We start from the raw sequence: 20,506 nt of genomic DNA on the forward strand, positions 1-20,506 counted from the left end.
ACATAGCTGCCTTGGAGGCGGCTAAGGAAGGTGATTGTATGAAGGAGTTCATGACGGATCTTGCAGTCGTGTCCAGTGCACTGGACCAAATGACTCTGTTGTTTGACAATATTGGTTCCATTGCTCTAGCAAAGTAACCAAGGTTTCACAAGAGGACCAGACACATAAAGTGACACTTCAATTCCATCCGCGATTACATCAAGGAGGAGGACATAAATATTTGCAAAGTGTACATGAATATGAATGTTGCAGACCCATTGACTAAGCCTCTTCCACGAGCAAAACATGATCAACACCAGAACTGTATGGGTGTTAGATACATTACAATGTAAATCACATAGTGATGTGAGCTAGATTATTGACTCTAGTGCAAGTGGGAGACAGTTGGAAATATTCCCTAGAGGCAATAATAAAGTAGTTATTATTATATTTCCTTGTTCATGATAATCATATATTAGCCATGCTAGAATAGCATTTACTAGAAACTCAAATATATGTGTGGGTACATAGACAACACTGTGTCCCTAGTGAACCTCTAGTGGACTAGCTCGTTTATCAAAGATGGTCAAGGTTTCCTTGCCATAGACATGAGTTTTCATTTGATAACGGGATCACATCATTAGGAGAATGATGTGATGGAGAATACCCAAACTATGAAAGTAGCATATGATCGTGTCACTTTATTGCTATTCTTTTCTGCATGTCAAGTATTTGTTCCTGTGACCATGAGATCATGCTACTCATTCACACCGGAGGAGTACCTTGTGGGTATCAAATGTCGCAACATAATTGGATGACTATAAAGATGCTCTATAGGTATCTTCGAGGGTGTCTGTCGAGTTGTCATGGATCAAGACTGGGATTTGTTACTCCGTGTGACGAAGAGGTATCTAAGGGCCCACTCGGTAATACAACATCACAATGAGCTTGCAAGCAACGTGACTAAAGAGTTAGAGACGGAATCTCCTATTACGGAACAAGTAAAGAGAGTTGCCGGTAATGAGATTGAACTAGGTATGGAAATACCGACGATCGAATCTCGGGTAAGTAACATACCGATGAACAAAGGGAACTATATACGGGAATAACTGAATCCTTGACACTGAGGTTTGAATGATGTAGATCTTCGTAGAATATGTAGGAACCAATATGAACATCCAGGTCCCGCTATTGGTTATTGACTGTAGAGATGTTCGGTCATGACTACATAGTTCTCGAACCCACACGGTCTACACACTTAACATTTGGTGATGATATAAGCATAGTAAAATTATTATGTTGGTGACCAAAGGTTGTTCGGAGTCCTTGATGAGATCCCGGGCGTGACGAGGAATTCCAGAATGGTCCGGAAGTGAAGATTGATATATAGGATGAAGGGCATCGGCGTCCGGAAGTGTTCCGGGCATACCGGGGAATCGACGAAGTAACGAAATGGGCTCGAGGGGGCCCTGACAAGTGTTGGGGGGCTCATGGGCCAAGAAGAGGAGGCATACTAGCCCACAAGGGGTTGGAAGCCATCCCAACCTCAGCCCACCACGGGTAGGATGTGGCCACACCCCCTAGGGCCGCCGGCCACCCCAAACTTGGGAGGCAAGGTGCCTTGGGGAGGGGCCACCAGCCCTAGCCACCCTACCCTTGGTCATCAGCCCCTAGAGGAAACCCTAGGGCGCCCTCCCCTCCTTCCTTACCCCTATATATAGAGAGGGAGAGAGGGTAGTCGCACCACAACGTGCTACAACGCTACTCCTCCTCTCCCTTACAGTTCTTCTCCTCTCCATAGCGTGCGGCGAAACCCTTCTAAGTTGTCACCACCACCACCTCACCATGCCGTCGTGCTGCCAGAGGACTCGGGCTGCTACTTAACCATTGCTCGCTGGATCGAGGGGGTGAAGGCATCAACAATCTGTACATGTGTTGAACGGGGAGGTGTCGTCCGTTCGGCACTTGATCGGGAGTTGGGGGACGGATCGCAAAGACATTCGACTACATCAACCGTGTATCTTAACGCTTCAGCTAAGTGATCTACAAGGGTATGTATATGCAATATGTCCTCTCGTAGATGTTCATCTCCTAGATTGATCTTGGTGAGCGTAGGAATTTTTTTGTTTCCCATGCAATATTCCCCAACAGTAAATTGTGTACGTGCACTAGTTTGGCGAAGAGATGGTGATACAAGTAGTAAATATATTTTTCTAATATGAATATATGGATAGTAGAAATATATGGATAGTAGAAATATATATTTCTAATATGAATACAAGTAGAAATACAAGTAGTAAATATGTGGATGGTATAAATATATTTTCTAATATGAATAAATAAAAACAGTGAGGTAACAAGTAGTAAATATCAAGCAAAGCATTGTTTAAATTCTTGGAAATAAGGCCTAGGGTCCATACCTTCACTAGTGCAATCTCTCAACAATGCTAACATAGTAGAATCATATGGTCACTCCTCAACTTGCAACAAAGAATCACTCTAAAGTTCCTATTAGCGAAGAACATAATAAGAAGTTGTTGTAGGCAGCGAACCATCTCAAAGTTATTCTTTTTGATCAATCTTTTGGGCTATTTCGATAAGTGCACAAACATGCCTAGAGTTCGTACTAGAATAACACCTATGATACATATCAATCAACCCTAGTGTCACCTAGATACTCGAATGTCACCTCAAGTATCTTAGTATAATTATTTGACATGCATCAAACAATTTTAGGTTCATCATATTTGATCCAACACAAAGAACTTCAAAGAGTACCCCAAGATTTATACCAGAGAAAGTAGGATGAAAACGTGCAATCAACTCCTATGCATAGATCCACAAGGTCACCGATGCCATAACATATATCAAGTGAATCAATACAATAGCCCATTGCCACCACGAGTGTCCACATTCAAAACATAAATCAAGTGTTCTCAAACCCAAAATATTCAATGCAACATAACAGGATCTCAAAGGGAAAGGTCCAATTCATCACAACAAGATGGCAAGGGAGAACACCATAGGATTTAACTATATTAACAAAGCCCGCGATACATCAAGATTTGTCATGTCAAGAACATGAGAGAGAGAGATTAAACACAGAGGTATTGGTACATTCCCTTAGCCTCGAGGGTGAAGTACTCCGTCCTTGTCATGGCCTTCGTCGGGATCATGAAGATGGTCACCAGAGATGATTTCCACCTTCGGTAAGGTTGTAGATGGATTTTACTTCAACACAAAGAGCTGTGGCAGCGGAGTGGAAGTTATAGGTATAATTTTTGGTAGTTTCTAGATTTATAGGAATTTTCAGTGTTGGAATTACGTCAGTCAGAGCCATGTGGGCCCCACAAACTATCTGGGCGCGTCGAGGGGGTGGGCTCACCCTGTTGGCTTGTGGCACCCACGTGCCCCTCGTGGTGATTCTTCGCTCCAATATTTCTTATTTTATCCAAAAGAAATCATAAAAAAGTTTAGGGCGATTCCGAGATCTTTCATTTACTGCACAAAAACAACACCACTACGATTCTACTAAAAACAACGTTAGTCCAGTTTAGCTCTAAATAAATCATATAAAGTGCATCAAAACCATATAAAAGTATTGTAAACATAGGGAAATATGGCATGAATACTTAATAAACTATCAATATGTTGGAGACGTATCAACATCCTTCTGCTTGTCTTCTGCACTCAAGGCTTCCAGGTTAACTTGTGTCAGTTTGCCCTGCTCGGTCTGGAGGTCCTTTGGTGTCCACTCGATAGTTGAAAAAGTTTGGAAAATTGACTCCTCACAGATGATAAGAGAAGGGTCGATGATACTTGTGATTTGCGTTGGGTTTTTCCCCAAAGAGGGGGATGATGCAACACAGTATAGATAAGTATTTTCCTCCGTGATAACCAAGTTTATAGAACCAATAGGAGGACCACACAACTTCCGTCTTCATCGCCTACACACAAAATAGAAAACACTTGCACCCAATACGGGCAACAGGGTTGGCAATCCCCTTGAACTTGTTACTTGCAAGTGGATAAGAAGTGCAGATAGATAGTTTAAATATATTTAATATAAAAAGTAAATACAAATTATAAAAGGCAACGAGGTATTTTGTATTTTTATAAATATATTTGTGAATAGGCCCGGGTCCATAGTGTTCTCTAGTGGCATCTCTCTCGAAGAAGGCATATAGTGGGTAATGATACTGTTTGGCAATTAATAGAAAAACACATAGTTATGCAATATTTATTCTCGGGAATGATCATGTGTATATAGATATCACATCCATACACAAGTAGACCGACTCCTGCCTACATCTACTGGTACTACTCCACCCATTGACCGATATCCAGCATGCATCTAAAATATTAAGTAAAACAGAGTAATGCTTGGAGAACAATGACATGATGTAGACGAAGTAAAATTAATTAATATGAATGGAACTCATCGTTTTATCCTTAGCGGCAACAATATAAATATGTGTCATGTCCCTTCCTATTACTGGGATTGAGCACCGCAATATTGAACCCACTACAACGCACCCTCTCACTTAAGATAGATCAATCTAGTTTACCAAAACAAATTAATAGATCATAGAGATTTACGAAGCTATAATAATCATGCAAATAAGAATAAAAAAATTATAGATACTGTTGGAATCGGGGCTCCGGGGTCCCAAGGAGGTTCAAACTCCGGGGTGTGCAAGTTCTTTGGCCTTAATCTATGGTGCTACCTTGCGGTGACGCTCCGACGTGATCGATCTAGGGAAGAGGGACAATGGACACCAAAGTTAACCCAGGTTCAGGCCACCTCGCGGTGTAAGACCCTACTCCTGCTTGTCTTGATTAGTTGGGTGCCAAACAGATTAAAGGAGTCATCTCCCCTCTATGGTGGTGGCATGTCCTCCTTTATACCGGCCCTGGTCCTCTTCACCAAAAAAACAATAGGAAGGGTTGCCACAACAGTCAGTTTGAAGGTGGACAAGATCGTGATACTCGTCATCTGCATTGGGTTTTCTGTAAAGAGGAACGGTAGATGAATCATAAAGTGGGTAAGTATTACCCTCATGTTAGAGCATATTTCTCCATATGTGGTTTTGGTAATTGATGACAATTCCTATGGACTAATGGTTGCCTTAAGTCATATTTGTAGAATTTGTCCATAGACACTTCTTGAAGTCCATGTGTTGGTTTCAAGGAGTTTATATTATGAAAAAGGTGGTATTCAAGGTATTATCCAAAGAATGGTCATAAAGACACAAGGTTGATCAAGGCTAAGACAAAGAGGAAATCAAGTTGATCAACACACAAAGCATACACGATGTACCGAGAGGGATCAAGTTATCTCAGGGTATGGTAAGCATTGTTCATTACGCTTTTGTATACCAACCCATGGTGCTTGTGAGAATTCTATGTGGGTTTAGGTGTGTTTCCATGGGCTTGCGCCAATGGGAGGATCTCATTCAATCCATGAAGGATGACATCAAGTGGTGATGGTCATCAAAATTGCGGTGTACAAGTTCAAGTGCACCATCACGAAGATATCATGCTTGTAGCTTGCCATCCATTGTGGTGGCAATTGACTTGTGAAGATGTGCTGAAGAGTGGCTCACCCGTAGTGAGTATGAGGGAGCAATCAACTAGTCTTCATCAAGCCAACGCAATCAAGAAAGGTGCTCCATCTTGAGGAAGTCAAGATCGTCTCAATCTAGCTCAAGTCGACTATGTGCAAGGTATATGTTTGCCCTGGATAGGTTTTCTATTTTAGGATAGATTGTCGTACTGTCAAGGGGGGATCTCAAGTGATTAGCTTGATCATATAGTTTGTTGGGAGCTCAAACCATTTTCATCCTTGCATCATATTTCTTGGTTCTTGTTTGGTGGTTCTCTTTGTGAGTTTTAGAGCTTATGGTCATCTTTATGACAAGCTCGAGTTCATCGAAAACAGAGTTCATGTGCATCTTCTATGATGTTTTCGATGTTGGAGTTTTTGACTGTTCTTCATTCATAGAGGTTTCACATCTCTATATCATTGGCATTTTCATAACTGCATGTTGAAAAATTTCGAACAAGCTTGAGTTTGCTCAATTCGGAGATCGTATGCGAAACATATGGTGGTTCTGGTTTTCTTCCATTGCCTATGGTCTACGTGGAATGATCCAACTGGTAGTACCGCTCCCGGGCCGGCGGTAGTATTCCTCCTGAGCGGTAGTGGCCCACCTTTTACCGCTGGCCAGTACCGTTGCCCATAAGTTCAACACCTTTTTTGGTCGGACATTGCAGTAGTGCTGGGCGGTAGTAGTGCCCGTAGGGCGGTACTACCGCTCCTAGCGGTACTATCGGCCATGGCCCCTCTCAGTTCATCCTCCCTCTGCATGAGTTGTAGTACCGCTCCCAAGAGCGGTAGTACCGCTCTAGCTCGGGCTAAGGGGGAACGGTTGGATTTTCCCCTTCCTATTTAAGGGGGGGGCTTCTTCCTCAAAGGTCCCCATCCCTTGATCTTGCACCCCCCCCATTGTTGACCTTCTTAGAGCTTTCTAACTCTCAACCCTCCAATTATTCTCGCTCCTTTTTGAGGGAAAAGAGAGAGGAGATCTAGATTCACATCTCCACCAATCACTTTCTCCTCTATGTGAGGGGAACCCCTTGGACCTAGTTCTTGGAGTTCTTGGTGTTCTTCTTTGTTCTTCCTCTCATTTTCCACCATAGCATTAGTTGTTGTGGTGGAATTTGGGAGAGAAGGACTTGGGCACTCCATGTGGCATTGCCATTGCATTTGGAGCATAGGTTTGAGTTCTACACGGTGATACGTGGAAGTGAAGTTTGAGAAGCTTATTACCCTTGGGTACTTGGTACCCTAGAAATTGTTCTTCGTGGATGCTTTGGCGTCCTAGAAGCTTGGTGGTGCCTCAGAGCTCAATCATTGTGGTGTAAAGCTCCGAGAAAGCTTCGGGGTCTCCAATTAGGTTGTGGAGATTTCCCCGAGCATTTGAGGACATATCGGAGCCACAATCCATTGTGGTGAAGCTTCGTGGTGTTGTTGGGAACCTCCAATTAAGTTGTGGACATTGCCCAACCTTGTTCGTATAGTTTCAGTGACCGCCATCAAGGGTCCCTTAGTGGAATCACAACATCTTGCATTGTGCGACCGCGTGAGGAGATTAGGTGGCCTTAGTGGCATCTTGGAGAGCATTGTGCCACCACACCACTCCAAACAGAGAATAGCATCTGCAAGGGTGTGAACCTCGGGATACATCATCGTCTCTCCGTGCCTCGGTTATCTCTTACTCGAGCCCTTTCCTTATGCACTTTGCTTTGTGATAGCCATATTGTTTCTTGTTATATATATTGCTATCACTTTGTTGTTTATTTTGCTTAGCATAAGTTGTTGGTGCACACAGGGGAGCCTAGTTCTTTTAGGTTTTGTGCTTGACAAATTAAACGTTAGTTTTATTCCGCATTTGTTCAAGCCTAAATCATAATTATTTTAAAGCGCCTATTCACCCCCCCCCCTCTAGCAGACATCCACGTACTTTCACCTCAGTTATGAAACCAAGGTTTATCGATCCAATAGGAATATCAATCCGCAACCGTCTTCAGCGGTGGCACACAAAAGAACAAACAGCTTGCACCACGGGCAAGAGGCTTGTCAATCCCCTTTGTCTAGTTACTTGCAAGCGAATGAGGTGTGTAGATAATTGTAGATAATTGTAAAATGCAAAATAATATAAAAACAAATAAAAGGCAACAAGGTGTTGGAGGTTTTAGTAATATGTTGAGAATAGATGAGGGGCCATAGCTTTCCCTAGTGGCATCTCTCATGAAAATAAGCATACGGTGGGTAAACAAATTACTATTCAGCAAATGATAGAAGAACGGATGGTTATGCGATTTTCATGGTAATGATCATGTAAATATAGGCATCACGTCCATAAACAAATAGCTCGGCTCCTTCCTGCATGTATTACTATTACTTCACTTCAAGAGCGCTTCTATGCTTGCATCCCTACGTATTAAGTTCATGATGAACGAATTAATGCTTGGAGTAAGATCACATGATGTAGACAAAGTAAACTCAACTAATATGAGTAAACCCAATCGTTTTACCCTTAGTAGCAGCACCACAAAGATGCAACTTGTCCCCTTCTGTCACTGGGATATAGAAACTCTCCAAGTTGAACCTAATACAACGCACCTCTCTCACCGAAGAAATATCGATCTAGTTGGCCAAACTATTTCAATAGATCGGAGAGAATTGTGAAGCTATCATAATCATGCACATAGGAATCACATTATATATCATAGGATACTGAAATATTTATCATGAATAATCTGAACATAAACCCACAATTCATCGGATCCCAACAAACACACCGTACAAAAGAGTTACATTATATGGATCAAAGCAAAGATGCGATAATCATTGTATTAAAGATCAAAGAGAGTGATATGCCATCTAGGAACTACCATGGACCCATAGGTCTATGGTGAACTACTCACACATCATCATGAGGGCAGCAAGGTTGATGAAGAAGCCCTCCGTGATCGATCCCCCTCCGATAGAGTGCCAGAACGGAGGTCTAAATGGCCTCCCATCGAAACGGAGACTTGCGGCAGCGTGAAAAGTGTTTCGGGGCCTCCTCTATTTCTTATGGTAAATAGGAATTTATAAGCCATAGAACGGGGTCGGGAGAGCCACGGGGCGGCCACAAGCCTTCAGGCCACGCCCCCTAGGCCACGGTGTGATGGTTTTTGGGGTCCTTGTGTGCCTCCTAGCCTACTTCAATGATCCATGGTCTTCTTTTGGTCCTCAAAAAATCGCAAAAAGTTTCAAGTCAATTGGGGTTCGTTTGTTACTGGAACGTGGAAAGTGGAAAACATGGAGGAAACAGCAACTGGCACTGAGCACTGGGTCAATAGGTTACTTCTCAAAAATAATATAAATTGGTAGATAAGTGTCTAAAAAGTGTTCTAAAATGATAACATAATATCATGGAAAAATATCATGGAAAAATCAAAAATTATAGATACATTGGAGATGTATAAAGCATCCCCAAGCTTAATTCCTATTCGTCCTCGAGTAGGTAAATGATAAAACAGAGTTTTTGATGTGACATGTTATCCATGTTGTATTCTTATGTATGTATGCTCATTGATAGACGATGAATTAACAAATATTAACACAACAATGTTTATAAGTATAAGTAGCAAAACAATCAATCTTTCAAAGTGTACGTCCTCAAATATTGTTTCAACCCTTTCCATCTTTACTATATTAGTAAGGCATGGCTCCATCTTCATCACAAAACTACAAATATCAAGCACCATGGTGCCCAAGTCAGGAAATTGGATCGTATTTTTTCAATATGCATCAACTTTTTTTTTCTTTACGCAATACGTGAGCGTGAACCATTGGACATAACATATAGGTGGACTAGAGTAAGGTGGTAGGTTTCAAAGGGGTTGAAGGATGAAGAAGATAGTCTCGTATCAACTAGACGTACCAATGGGTTATGGAGATACCCATTGATAGATATTGATACAAGGAGTAGGGATTTCCATGCAAATGATGCACTAGAGCTATATGTGTATGAAAGCTCCACTGAAGCTAAATGGGGTGTGCATCCAACTTGCTTGCTCATGAAGATCTCGGGCATTGGAGGACGCCCGTCATCAAAATATACAAGCCAATTATATATTTTTGATTCCCACTAGCATATGAATGATATAACATGAGACACCCTACATGATGAAAATGCTGCCACTTTGAGGCACAAGTGTGGTAAAGGATAGTAGCAAAGTCCATTCTCTCTTTTTCTCTCATTTTTTGTGGTGGGATCATTTGGCCTCCCCCATCTTTATTTCTTCACTCGGACAATGCTATAATAATGGTGTTCGTCACACTTTTATTTACATACAACTCATGGATAACTCAATATGATGAATGAAGCAACATGACTCCAATATGAATGCCTCTCGCAGTGTACCATGATTTGCAATGATCTAACATGACATGTATTCATCATATGAATTTTTGGCTACTTTGCCACAAATGCTAATATGAATGGTGGCTTTTCCAAAAATACTATGCCATCTCTACATGATCATGCAAAGCAATTTGATGATGAACGAACTAGTAATGTGAAGTAATGATGGAATTTGCATGGCAATATATCTCAGAATGGCTATTAAAATGACATAATAGGTAAGTATGGTGGCTGTTTTGTGGAGGGTATAATAAGGCTTATGTGCAACAGAGTGTATCATGTCACTTAGCTTGGATGCACCGGCGAAAGTCACACCAACCCCCGAGGTGAGAATGGGATATGCGCGGTACTAGAGAGGCAAGCAAATATGAGGAGGTGCGATTGCGTACGTCCATGGTGTCACATTAGTCACAAAGAACTCATATACTTATTGCAAAGTTATATTAGTCTTATCAAAAATCAAATTACTACTCGCATGCCCCTTGGGAGAGGGTTGGTAGGAATTAACCATCGCGCAACTCCGACTCGAAACAACACTAGGTTTTAATCGGGGAATAGAAATGCTCCCACATCATCACCATGCCCTTTTATTTTTTTCAGATGTTGAAGAAGTTTTAATATATCTTAATATCAACACCTCTATGAATTAATAGTTATGCACTCACACCTTTTCATATCACCACATCATTACAATTAACCACAATTTCTCTATAAGTGCTACATGATGGTTTTAATTATCACTTATTGAACACTCATTATTTATGTTCTAGACTTATGACCCATGCAAATTACCGTCACTATTTTTCCATCTCTCAAACAAATGTAAGTGAAGAACGAGATCATATTATTTCTATAAAATCTACATGCCACCATGCTCAAAGATATAAGTGAAGTAGTAGAGCAACTACTAAGCTCACAAGATATAAGTTAAGCACATAGAGTATTATATCAAATCATGATGATGGTGTATCTCGCTCAAATATGTGTGTACATCAAACAATGATTGTGGCAAACAGAAATTAAATGTAAACAAAATCAAACGACGCTCCAAGCAAAACTCATATCATGTGATGAATAAAAATGTAGCTGCAAGTAACATACCGATGGATTGAGACGAAAGAGGGGATGCCTTCCCGGGGCATCCCGAAGCTTAGACGCTTGAGTATTCCTAGAATATTACCTTGGGGTTACTTGGGAATTCCCAAGCTTAGGATGTTTCCACTTCTCATTCCTTTGTCCATCGAAATAATACCCAAAACTTGAAAACTTCAATCACACAAAACTCAACAAAACTTCGTGAGATCCATTAGTATAGTCAACATAATAAACACTTTTAGGTACTATTATAAATTGATTCTTATTTTATTTTAGCATAATGTACTGTATTCTGACTTCTCCATGAATTATACCCCCTGATATAATCCATAGCATAATCAAAACAAGCAAACTATGCATGCAAAAACAGAATCGGTATAAAACAGAATAGTCTGTAGTAATATATTTAATTGCCATACCTATATAACTCCAAAAAATTGGAAAATGAGGACGAGCGGGGAAATTTGGGTATCAGTAGTGTGTGAGAAATGCAGCTTAAAATACATTCCAGTAAAATCAAAGAAATTCTGCACTAGGCGTCAAAGTTTCTATTTGTGCACCGCATCAATTCTACTCATCATGCAAATCATCCCAAAGGATTTACTTGGCACAAACACTAATCAAAACATAAAAACATAATCATTACACCAGCAACAATCATCGTATCACACACTAATAGAAAGTAAAGGAAAAAAAATTAAAGATAACTATCGGGTTGCCTCCCAACAAGCGCTATTGTTTTACGCCCCTAGCTACGCATATTGCATAGTATCAAGTGTTTTCATATTTGAAATCAAGCTCCTAAATAGTACAAGCAGGCATACTAGGAACAATAGGAGACTTGAAAATATGTTCTTTTATCAGGTTGACAAAGTCGGGGGAACAATAATCATTTTAAGATCTTCATTTCTTTTGGTAGGAGGTGTAATAATGCTCTTAGGAATGTAAATAAATTTAGGGCTTTTGCTTCGAGAAGTGCTAGCATTAGTTTCGGATGGTATGAAAGTGGAACCTACTTTGTAAATTACCTTCTCCATTTTATCAATTCTACTCAAACCTTGTTCCACCCTCTCATCAATAATAATGTCCTTTTCCTATAAGGATATCAAAGTCATTCCTACATGTGACACAAGTTGAGTGGTATGATTGTGCAATTTTTTGATCTAATTTCTCAATTGGCTCGTGAGTAACCATTTTGCTTTCACTAGCATCAAGTCTTTTCATAACATGTTTCGAGGTTAAATTGGTTTCATTAATGATAATGGGTGGTGTTCCAACAATATTTTCAATGCCATTATAAGCATCCAAAGTGTGACACATCAAAAAGTTCCCACCGGTGATAGTATCAAGGACAAACCTATACCAAGTGGTTATGCCAACATAAAAATTATGAAGCAAAGTAGGAGTGGATAGGTTATTAGTTGCTTTATTTTTGTCATAGCAAATCCTATACCATGCATCTTTCAAACTTTCACCTCCCCTTTTTCTAAAATTGACAACATCATTATTGGGAGTAGCACAAACAAAAGAAGGACTAGCCATGACTTCAAAAAATAAAACTAGTAACAAGCAAAGGTAAATATTTTTGTACTTTTATTTTGTTAATGAGACAAACTAAATATACCAACAAACAAAAAGAGGAACAAGTGAATGGAATTTTCTGTGGAGTTACTTGATAGTTGATGATAATATTCCCCGCCAACGGCGCCAAAAATCATTCTTGACACCCGTGATCTGCGTTGGGTTTTCCGTGAAGAGGAACAGGTAATCGCAGCACAAAGCGGGTAAGTAACTAAGTATTTCCCTCAGTTATGAAACCAAGGTTTATTGAATCAATAGGAATATCAATCCACAACCTTGTTCTGCGGCTGCACACAAAAGAACAAACAACTTGCACCCAACGCGGGCAAGATGGTTGTCAATCCCCTTGGTCCCGTTATTTGCAAGCAAATGAGGTGTGTAGATAATTGTAAAATGCAACATAAAATAGAAACAAATAAATGGCAGCAAGGTGCTGGAAGTTTTAGCAATATGGTGTGAATAGACCCGGGCCCCAAAGCTTTCCCTAGTGGCATCTCTCATGAAAATAAGCATACGGTGGTAAACAAATTAATATTGGGCAATTGATAGAAGAGCTGATAGTTATGTGATTTTCACGGCAATGATCATGTATATTTAGGCATCACATCCATTGACAAATAGGCTGACTCCTGCATGCACCTATTACTATTACTTCGCTTCAAGAGCGCTTCTATGCTTGCTTATATACGTATTAAGTGCATGACGAATTAAGTAATGCTTCAAGTAAGATGACATGATGTAGACAAAGTAAACTCAACTAATATGAATAAACCCCATCGTTTTAACCTTAGTAGAAGCAACACAAAGATGCAACTTGTCCCCTTCTGTCACTGGGATATAGAAACTTGCTAGGTTGAACCTACTAGAACGCACCTCTCTCATCGAAAAAATACCGATCTTGTTGGCCAAACTATTTTAATAGATCTAAGAGAATTATGAAGCTATCATAATCATGCACATAAGAGTCATAGTATATATCAAAGGAGACCCAAACATTTGTCATGCATAATCTGAACATGAACCCCCAATTCATGATATCCTAACAAACATGTCGTGCAAAAGAGTTACATCATATGGATCAAAGCGAAGATGCGATGATCATTGTATTGAAGATCAAAGAGAGATAGATATGCCATATATGTACTGCCATGGACCCGTAGGTCTTTCGTGAACTAGTCACACATCATCACGAGGGCAGCAAGGTTGATGAAGAGGCCTTTCGTGATCGATCCCCCCCAGTAAAGTGCTGGTATGGAGCTCTAGATGGCCTCCCATCGGGACATAGATTTGCGGAAGCGTAAAAAGTGCTTCGAGACCTCCCACTGGTGTTTTTAGGGTAAATAGTAATTTATAAGCTAGAGAACAAGGTCGGGAGAGCCACGAGGCATCCACAAGCCATCAGGTCACGCCCCCCAGGCCGTAGTTTGATGGCTTGTGCGGGCCTCGTGTGCCTCTCGGCCTCCTTTTTATGATCCACGGTCTTCCTTTGGTCCAAAAAAATTCACAAAAATTTCCAGGTTAGTTGGGCTTTGTTTGCTACTAGAACGTGAAAAGTGGAAAACATGTAGAAAATAGCAACTGGCACTGGGCACTAGGTTAATAGGTTAGTGCTCAAAAATAACATAAATTGGTAGATAAGTGTCTAAAAAGTGCTTTAAAATGATAACATAATAGCATGGAACAATCAAAAATTATAGAAATGTTGGAGACGTATCAGATTGCAACCTATCTTGTCAAAAGCGGCCTGCGCGTGCAAAAGCTCTTGTCGTGACGCATTGGTGGTCTCGAGGGTAACCCCGTGCTCTAGCATTCTTCCCGCTTTGGCCTTCTTACACCAAAGAGGAAAAACTTTAGGGACCTGTCGAGCCACCCGTGAGTGATCCCCGTGCGAGAGCCTCGAGGGCAGCCCTGGGAGGCCTGCTTGTGAGGTGGGGGTTGACATGGCACCAGACGATGTTCGTAGGAATCCGCCTCGTGAGGCGGGGGCCCTCGCGAGAGCCTTGGTCATGAGGTCCAAAGATGGATTATGTCCGGTCCCCGACATATGTTGCCCCTAGGCCTACAAACAGACGTGCCTAGATACCCCTGGTCCAACGGGCCCGATGATGGCAATCTCTAGCAATGGCTAGACGACTGCTATTCTCGATTGCTCAACAATTAGAAATTGTCTTGCAATAACCCACCAGCGTGTGGGATTGAGGCAGTTTTCGAGGGTAGAGTATTCAACCCAAATTTGTTGGTTCGCCAATAGGAAGTGAGAGGTTACTCTCAAGTATTAGAACCTGAATGTGTCAGATTCAACCACACCTGAAAGATTAATATCTGCAAGCAAAGTATCAACAGTAGCAAGTAACAGCAGCAGCAACAGTAGTAACAGCAGCGGAGCAAAACAAGTAACAACAGCAGAGCAAAACAAGTAATAACAGCAGTGGGACAAACTCATAGGCAATGGGTCGGTGATTTGTTTGGATGATATTCATCATGCAATAGTTATAACACGGAGAGATATGTCTCTAGCTCCCGTTCGTTAATGTGATGTAGGCATGCATTCCGCGTGTCGTCATACGTGCTTAGGTAAAATAACTTGCATGACATCTATTGTCCATCCCTCCCGTGGCAGCGGGGGTCCAAAAGGAAACTACGGGATCTTAAGGTTCTCCTTTTAATAAAGAACCGGACAAATACATTAGCACTTGGTGAACACATGAACTCCTCAAACTATGGTCATCAATGGGAGTGGTTCCAGTTATTGTCACTCCGGGGTTGCCGGGTCATAACACATAGTAGGTAACTACAACTTGCAAGATCGGATCTAAAACACACATATATTGGTGACAACATAATAATTTCAGATCTGAAATCATGGCACTTGGGCCCTAGTGACAAGCATTAAGCATGGCAAAGTAGTAGCAACATCAATCTCAGAACATAGTGGATACTAGCGATCAATCCCCGTCAAAACTAACTCTATTACATGATGGATCCTACTCATCACTGCCCAGCAAGCCTACGAATAGATTACTCACAACGATGAAGAGCTTCATGGAATTGGAGAGGGAAGAAGGTTGATGATGACGGTGTTGACGATTTCCCCTCTCCGGAGACCAAAACGGACTTCAGATCTGCCCTCGAGATGAAGAACATGATGTGGCGGTGCCTCCGTATCGCAAACGCGACGAAATCTTCTCTTTTTATTTTTTCTGGGACGAAAGTGAATTTATAGAGCTGAGTTTGGGGGCGGCAGAGCCACGTGGGCCCCACAAGCTTGCTAGCCGCCACCAGGGGGTGGCGGCTACAGGGATTATGGCCCACTGGCCCATCCACTCCGGTGGATCTTTGCGCATGTATTTTTCATATTTTCCAGAAATATTCTCCGTAAATTTTCAGGACGTTCTGAGAACTTTCATTTCTGCACAAAAACAACACCAAGGCAATTCTGCTGATAACAGCGTCACTCCAGGTTAGTTCCATTCAAATCATGCAAATTAGAGTCCAAAACAAGGGCAAAAGAGTTTGGAAAAGTAGATACGATGGAGACGTATCAACTCCCCCAAGCTTAAAACCTTGCTTGTCCTCAAGCAACTCGGTTGACAAACTGAGAGAGAAAGGAAAACTTTGACAAACTCTGTTTGATCTTGTTGTTGCAACTATGCAAACCCTTGGGCTCATCTTCCTTGCTCACGTATCTCTCTCCCGCTCATTGCTGCATTGATGATGGCACCCATGAGGAGGTTTTCCGCCGCCGAGAAGGGAAAGACAACGGAGGAGGAGGTAGAGGTGCCATGGCTGGCGAGGGCGCGAGACTGCCCCCGCAAGTCTGCCACCGCAGTCATCATGCCTTTCAAGGGGCGTGGGCGCACGTCGCCAGCGTCCCATGCTGGCACGAACATTTGAGGAGGAGGCTCGGCCCGCGGACGCGGTCACGAGGGGCGAGCCGGCTGCGGGCGGAACATTGTAGAGCCATTGTGCCAATGCGGCCCACGAGTTCATCATGGAGATGGAGGGCAAACTCTGTAGCTGGATCTAGCTCTCGAGCTCCTTCACAGGGGAGATGGTAGAGCGCCCCCCCCCCCCTTGGCTTGTGGCTGCAGCCACACGACTGCTGCAACGGGCCCTCTTGGGGGCGACAGAATTCACCCCTCGCAGCTTCATGTGCCAGTCACGGGGGTGGAAATCATTCTACCTCGGCTACATCTTAAAGGAGGGCCACATCCTCTACTTCAAGTTCGATGGGGTCGCCACACTTTTCATGAAGATCTTCAGGAGGGTCGGCGATCGCCTGGACTGTTGTATGGAGAGCGGCAGTAGCAGCTAGAGTTCCTCCGACAATGACAGCAGTAGCAGCACTTCCTCTGGGAGCTACAACTGCGACATCTCCTCATGCGCCCGCTTGAAGGAGGAGGGTTTCGACTAGGTGGAGGTGGTGTAAGTTGTGGCATCCTGGAGGCGGCGCTGCTCGAGGCCGAGACCCCTTTTTTTGTTTCCTACTTTCCCCGAACAAAACGTGTTGGCCCCGTGAGGGTGTGTAAGATGGATTATGGTCCTTGTACCTTTAGTTAATGTCTGCCAAAAACAAGCTTGCTCTTAGCGCTCCTTGCTAGGTTTGTCCCTTTCCCTAAGATTATCTCAGTGCTCTACGTTGCTAGGATCCAACCCCCGAGCCGGGTTCAGTTGCTGCTAGCATGCGAGGCTGCGGTGCTGAGACACACCCAGCCGCATGAAGTCGTTGGACCAATTCATCGGAACACTCCGTGTTGTGGCCATTTATTATTATTTTTCCTTGCGTCCATGCCCTGTGCCGGTAGGGACTAGCCCCATTCATACATCAATCATCGTTAGTGCTTTGGAACTCTAGCGGTTTGTCACCCTCTGGGAGCGACTTACTGATATGTCTCTGTCGTATCTACTTTTCCGAACTCTTTTCCCTTGTTTTGGACTCTAACTTGCATGATTTGAACGGAACTAACCCGGACTAACGTTGTTTTCAGCAGAATTGCCATGGTGTTGTTTTTGTGCAGAAATAAAAGTTCTTTGAATGTCCTGAAAATTTATGGAGATTTTTTCTGGAATAAAAGAAAAATACATGCGCAAAGATCCACCGGAGGGGGCGTGCGAGTGGGCCACAAGCCCACAGGCCGCGGCCAACCCCCTAGGTCGCGCCGTGAGGGCTTGTGGGGCCCATGTGGCACCACCGCCCCCAAACTCAGCTCTATTTATTCCGTCTCGCCCGGGAAAAAATCAGGGAGAAGGTTTCATCGCGTTTTACGATACGGAGGCGCCGCCACATCCTGTTATTCATATGGAGGGGCAGATCTGGAGTCCGTTTCGGGCTCCGAAGAGGGGAAATCGTTGCCATCTTCATCATTAACCTTCCTCCATCAACAATTCCATGATGCTCTTCATCGTTCGTGAGTAATCTCATCGTAGGCTTGCTGGACGGTGATGAGTTGGATGAGATATATCATGTAATCGTGTTAGTTTTTGACGGGGATTGATCCCTAGTATCCACTATGCTCTAGATTGATGTTGCTACTACTTGGCTATGCTTAATGATTGTCACTAGGGCCCAAGTGCCATGATTTCAGATCTGAACCTATTATGTTGTCGCCAATATATGTGTGTTTTAGATCCTATCTTGCAAGTTGTAGTCACCTACTATGTGTTATGACCCGACAACCCCGGAGTGACAATAGGCGGAACCACTCCCGGAGATGACCATAGTATGAGGAGTTCATGTATTCACCACGTGTTAATGCGTTGGTCCGGTTCTTTATTAAAAGGAGAACCTTAATATCCCGTAGTTTCCATTAGGACCATGCTGCCACGGGAGGGATGGACAATAGATGTCATGCAAGTTCTTTTCCCTAAGCACATATGACTACATACGGAATACATGCCTACATTAGATCGACGAATGGGAGCTAGTTACTTATCTCGCCGTGTTATAGCTGTTACATGATGAATCACATCCGTCACACTCATCCATCACCGATCCACTGCCTACGAGTCTTTTACTACTGGTCCTTGCAACGTTACTTTGTCCAGGCTTGTCCCTTGCTACAAAAGGGATTGGGCCACTTTGCTGCTGCTGCTGTTACTCTGTTGCTACTGCTGTTACTCTATTGCTACTGCTGTCACTACTGCTGTTACTTACTACTCTGCTGTTATTTGTTGCAAGACCCTTTTCGACACCGTTGTCAGGAAAGAATAGTTCCTCGCCCATGTGCAACACTGGCGCCATTGATACAACAGTTAGGAATAATCTGCCGTCAACAGTTCTATTTCTAACACCGTTGCTATCATACGACTTTGCTACTCATACTTTGCTTGCAGACACTAATCTTCAGGTGTGGTTGAATCTGGCAAACTCAGCTGCTAATACTTGAGAATATTCTTTCGCTTCCCCTTTGGCGAATCAATAAATTTGGGTCGAATACACTACCCTCGAAAAATGTTGCGATCCCCTACACTTGAGGGTCATCACTTGCTAGACTGCCCGAACGATGTGTTCCAAAGAGGAGCCTCGTGTACACAGGTTTCGTTCCAAATGAAGTGTGCCCACTAACGCGCGCTTGGGTGCCACACAAGGAGACTAGACACCAAGGGTCTTGGTGGGGTGGCGTGCGAGTCCGATACTATCACAGAGGGAGGGAGCCGAGCACCGGCACCATCGCGAAGGGACCGAGATGAGTACTAGAACCGTGTCCAGCCCCCACGCGCATGGGGCCTGAGGGATGGCTCGCGGGCGCGAGCCATGGGAGCAATGACTTCGGCAAGAGCCACGTATGTCACGACTCGCCATGAAGTTGGCGCAGCCTGTAAGGCGCCCTTAGTTGTTTCATCCACCAACACAGAGCATGGGGCTTCCACTTGGCATGGGAATAGTTGCAGTTCGACTGTTTTCCGCCAGCGGAGAGGATAGGGCTTCCACTTTGCATGAGCATAGTCTTACTTTGACTATTTTCCACCAACATGGAGCATGGGACTTCCACTTGGTGTGGTCATAGTCGCGGTTCCACCGTTTTCATCCAGCACGGAGCATGGGGCCCCACTTGGAGTGTGCACAGTCATGGTTCGACCATTTTCTGCCAGTGCGGAGCATGGGGCTTCCACTTGGGCATGGGTGGGACTCCTCCCGAGGCCAAAGAGTGGCGCACCAGGAGGCTTCGGGGCATGTACAACCTCACCTCATTCTTATGTGAGAGGGTCACGAGCGGATACTTCGAGAGTTGCAGGCGCACGGTCTACGAGTCACTTGTGCGGCCCTTAGGCAACCTGCATCCTGCCCTTGGTGCGGCCGTCGGCTCGCGCGACCCGTGTCGAGAGGGCGACGCGGGGGCCTCGCGAGGCAGAACACTCCCTTTGTCTTCAGAGTTCTCAGGGTGACGCGCGTTGGGTGGTCATCCAAGATTATGGAATGACGCGTCGGGTGCCGAGGACGTGCACGCGACAGTGCAAGCGGGCTCGGCCCCCCAGGCATGGTTTAGTCGCTCAGGACGAATGATGCTGTGGGGGCGAGCCTCAACGCAGGCGTCATGCCGAATTCCCCATTTAATGTTCAAGGAAAAACTCGCCGAGCGCCAGGCAAAACACCAAGGTGTCAGTCATGCAAATTTAGTCGCGCCCTTACTTAACTACCCACAACGATCCCATGAGAGGATGGGACACCAAGGGCCTTTGTGAGGTGCCATGTGCGGGGGCTGGTCCGTAGGTCATAGCCCAATCCCTTGGATTTACCAGTGCTATCGGGACAAACCCTAGCACAGACACTGTGTCCAGCCCCGAGTCATGAGGCGGCCAAGGGGGAAATAACAGGGGCGTGACGATTTCAGGTCACATTGAGACATCAAACACAAGATTTAGCCGAACAA

This window comes from Hordeum vulgare, chromosome 3H, assembly GCF_904849725.1.
Source record: "Hordeum vulgare subsp. vulgare chromosome 3H, MorexV3_pseudomolecules_assembly, whole genome shotgun sequence".
Taxonomy (NCBI): Eukaryota; Viridiplantae; Streptophyta; class Magnoliopsida; order Poales; family Poaceae; genus Hordeum; species Hordeum vulgare.